General features: G+C 46.7%; 1 long non-coding RNA gene across 1 annotated transcript; it reads left to right on the forward strand.

Annotated features, from left to right (window-relative positions):
* The first annotated feature begins 328 nt into the window (after positions 1-328).
* LOC113207305 (uncharacterized) lies at positions 329-1,924 on the forward strand. Its single transcript, XR_003303461.2, has 4 exons — positions 329-1,201; positions 1,322-1,422; positions 1,605-1,706; positions 1,793-1,924. It is a non-coding gene; the product is annotated as an uncharacterized LOC113207305 (long non-coding RNA).
* Positions 1,925-4,508: the final 2,584 nt, after the last annotated feature.

Raw genomic sequence — 4,508 nt, forward strand, 5'->3', positions numbered from 1 at the left:
TACATCAACTTTCATGGTCCGTTTATCCATGGAACTTTTTTCTCGCCCACCTGTTTGTGGGGACAACAGTTTCTGATGCAGAGGAAGGACAAATCTGTGACGGGCGCGGCGAGTATCGAGCTGAGCTGTGGTTGAGTTGAACCCCGCCAACGCCTCGTCCCGCCTCACCTTACCTCACCTCACCCCACCCCACCCCACCCCACCCCGTCCCGCCACGTCCCGCCACGTCCCGACGGCTCTCGACATTTTCTTGCCGCTCCTCCTTTCGAGGGGGTCATCGCGCGACCAGTCAGCAGCAGAAGGCGACTCTCAAAGTTCAGCAGGGCAGGCCCAGGCAACTGGGTCTACTGTTTCCGGTCGGCTAAAGCTCGCGTACCCGATTGCCGCCAACATTACACATGAAAACTTTGAACCAAAATACACATCTGTTGGACCACTTATGAACACTTGAAAGGAAGATTTTTAATTTTAAACCACTTAAAATGTAAAACTTGTTCGTAAAATAAATCCTGGGGTCTTAATAGGGAGTATGACATTTAATAGAAAAACACAAATTTCCGTGCTAGCAGGAGGGGAAAGACAACACTGCACACCAATGGAGGCCATATGTTTTGAAAAGTGTTCTGCTAAGCAGCTTTGCAGTGGGACTTGATTTCCGTCGATTTTCTGAAATAATTTGACCTGTCACTCTGCCGAAAGACTACCCATGAGCGCTAGAAAGTTGACATTATGTATGTTATCAGAAAAAAGGATTGTCCATTTTCAATTCCTACGAAAATATCTTGGGACGGTTCTTAACCTTCTTTAGACAAATCACCCAACACTTATGCTTCTTTACTTCAATTGTGCCAGTATTCCTGTTTTATTAAACCTTTGTATCCCATTGGGAATGTTTTCATTGAACGGTAATGTTCCCATTGTGTTTGTTTTAAATTGATTATAACTTGTTATAGCTGTAGGCTTCTTTCAAAACTGTATGGAATAACAGTCAGAAACTTTGTTTCCAAAACGTAGACATAAATATTTCTTGAGGGAACAATAATGAAGTATTGTAGAGTGGCAAGGAATAGCATCATATAGAGGGTGCTGATGCAGTTGGGACATTAGCCAATATGAACTTCTCTGAGCTGAGCAGCCTTCAACTCAGCTACTACTCTACAAGTGTCCACAAATCCTGCAAATCTTCTCACACTCTGTCAAGGTTTGTATGTCTGCTTGCTGAATTTATTTGTTCACATACAATGAAGTAACAAGGAAAATATAAGAAAGCTATGTAGAGTCAGACTATTCTTTCTCTAATTTATTATGATTTTAATTCCAGGCGAACATTTTGTTAATGCAGTTCTACCTCTAGATGAGGAGCAGAATAAGAAGAGGAATGCATGTTGTTTAGTTTGGTGTCGTATTTCTTTAACAGATCAGGTAAGTTTACATCATACAGCTAACTTCTTCAAATTTATAAGTATGGCTTTGTGCTACTGAACATGCCTTTGTGTTACAAGAACTTCTTTGGATAGCATGTTACATCACCTGAGGATTTTGTTTCACCAATTCCAATGTAATACATTTACTTGAAATTGATCTTATTTTTTATGTTGCTTTAGCCTAGACACTTGCGGTCAGAAGCTACTGCAGCCCTCCTGCACTCCTGCCGGGTTACTTCTGCCTGCTCCGACCCCCCAATTAACCAAGAAGACCATGTTTCTGTATGTATATAAGAGTATGATTACTGAATGTTTGATCTCTACTGTAACGACCAAATTCTTATGACTCCTGTTTTGTCTGTTTACAGCACCTACTGGGCCCCCTACTTCATTGAAGAACATGGTGATAGTTCAGCATTTTATGAAGATGTTTGATTTTGAAAATGTGTGAATTATAATTTTCTGATGTATTAAATTTTCCTTGTGAACAAACGTAAAAATTTGTCCAGCAATATTTTCCCCGATCGTCTCCGATGTCTGTTCCGTATTTATCATGGCATCGGATAACACATAACACATTCAAATACCAGCGGCATATTGGCAAGCAAACAAAGTACCCGACGTATATTTCCCTCCGTATTTCCCTCTGGCGATCGATTTAGGTTGGCAGCAATCGGGTACGCGTGTGACGTCACTCGAAATAAGCGTTCGAGATTTAACAGGCAGTTGGCTGGGCCTGCAGCAGGGGCCGAGCCGAGACGAGCCGAGCCAGGACGAGACGAGCCTGGCCGGTCATGGAATCAGACATATTACACCTGATTTCACATCCATCCTCACACCGCATTTTTTTTGTGTGTTTTCCCTTTAATTTACTCAAGAATTTTTTACTGCATTAATTCAAAGTGGATCAAATGAGCCTACTTTTTTTTCTTTTTTACAAATATTTGTCAGTGTTTTGTTTGTAGGGAAGGAACCTTCTAGTGGCACGCGTTGCTGGTTGATTTTGGAGGCGAGGTGTCGTTTTCCTCGCCAGCCTTGGCCCGTTTCCACGCCGCCGCGTCGTCGTTTGGTTGAGGATTTTCGAGAGTGCGCTATAATTGGGGCGCTCTGATTGGTCCAGGCCCGTCGGCGCGAGCAGGCGACACAGCAGGTTTTGATGCAACACACACGACGCGTGTATTAATCGGCCTGGGTGTTGGTCCGCACATGCGCGGGGCGAGCCGATGTCGAAATGGAAAGGGGGAGGAGGGGGGGGGGGTCGTCTCTCTCACACACATCCACTCACATACAGAGAGAATGTGCGTGCCAGCGAACCACAGAAAAAAAAAGTTCCATGATTTATACTAAAGCTTGAAGCTCTAACATGTTTGTTATTAATTTGAGAATTGCTAGATTTTGTTTGTATGTATTGTGTCGAATAGTTAATGGGAAAGATAGGGGGGCGTGTTGATTGGCGAGCTAAATTATTAGTCGTATCAAATATTTCGATCGCCTTTATATTTGCGCACGGGGCATCACGCCTGACTTTTGACACCTTGCAGCGCGATCCCCTAATAACATCTGCGCGCGCCACTCTATCGCATGAAGCCCTTATTATTGCATCCCACCCTGCTGTGCTCCTGTGAGGGAAAGACGATGGGGCGAGGATCGTTCGGACCTGTTTGGTGGCGCGCAGCCGCAGGTGCCTCGTCGTCGTGGGGCGCGCTGTGAACCGTGACGCAATGCTCGCGGCCGAGGCAGGCCCAGCGGCGCCGGCGCCCGAAACAGATCAGCAGAGGTGCCAATGTGGGGGGAGCCGGGCCGGGGCCGGGACTCGCGCCTCTGGGCTGATACCAACCTGCCGTGGCGCTTCCGGTGCCGATCGTCGTGTCGGTAAGAGGCCCTCAAGTAGTAGTGAGTGGCTGACGATGACAACACTGCAAACGTTGCTTGGGGCAGCAAAGAGAAATGCTGTGAAGCTTTGCCATTAAAATGTTTACATTCTGTGTCGTGTTGTTTCGACTGCTATGTCGTTAAGTTCGTTCTTCTCAAACGTCTCAAAAATTTTAAAGCTTTCGGAATAGTTCTTTTTGAGGGGGGAATGTATGTGATAGCTTTTACTTGACACATGCAAACTCTAAGCCCCCTAAGATAAAGTTGTTTGTAATTTCTGTGGGTCATTTTCCTTCGTCGGCAGCTTAAAAGACCTTTGCGTTTTGCCCCCCTCACACTCCTGCATAGGCACTAAAGGGGTTCACTCGTTTCCCGTCACGCGACGGAGCCGAACGTCTTATGTCGCGTCCCCCCGCCTTCCGGCCTGGCCGGGCTCCGCCGGGCTCGGGCCCTTGCGTAAAGGAGCGTGCCCCGTCCACATCAACCAGCGCCAGGGACTTGTGTGACCAGCCTCTGGGAGCCCCACCCTGCTGCTGCTGCTGCTGCTGCTGAGCCCTAGCGTTCTGTCTTTTGTATCTTCGGGGCAGTGTCCGACGATGATGATGACTGCGTCGTTGTCTTTTGAAACGAGCCCACTTTTTGGCAGCGGTGACATGTGTGTCTACATGCTGCCATACTGTGGGACACGCCTCTTGGGAGCCGGGCCGGAGGTCACCGGAAAATAGAGATCCACTAGAGAACTAACGCCCTCTTGAACATGTCGTGTGTTATGCTGAAATTGCCAGTAGACATTCTTGCTGTACAACAACGCGTATTATGCCATTATACTTAACTATTTGTGTCGTAATTACAATTGGTTTTTCGCAACGCATAGACAGGAAAAAAATCCAGATTGAAAGTGATATTTTTTATGGGGTTTCGTTACGCGGGTGACAGGAGGTGCCGCGAATACCTCGTCATGTTTTTTCAGTCGCCGTCTCATCCTGGACGAGTGATCGAGTACCGGTACATATTCTTTGTTGTCCCCCCGCGCTATGTTCCCTTCCCCTCCCCCCGACAAAGTTTAGTTTCCGCTCCGATCTGAATTGAAGAGCAGTGTTGCGAGCGTCGGGTCCAAGTATAGTCAAAATAGGGTGGTCTTTTTTTCGTTATTCATTCTCATTCTCTGACCTGATAGCGCTGGATTAAGAATGTTGGTCACCGAGATGAGGA

This window comes from Frankliniella occidentalis, unplaced genomic scaffold (genome assembly GCF_000697945.3).
Source record: "Frankliniella occidentalis isolate FOCC.00 unplaced genomic scaffold, Focc_3.1 Scaffold1, whole genome shotgun sequence".
Lineage (NCBI taxonomy): Eukaryota > Metazoa > Arthropoda > Insecta > Thysanoptera > Thripidae > Frankliniella > Frankliniella occidentalis.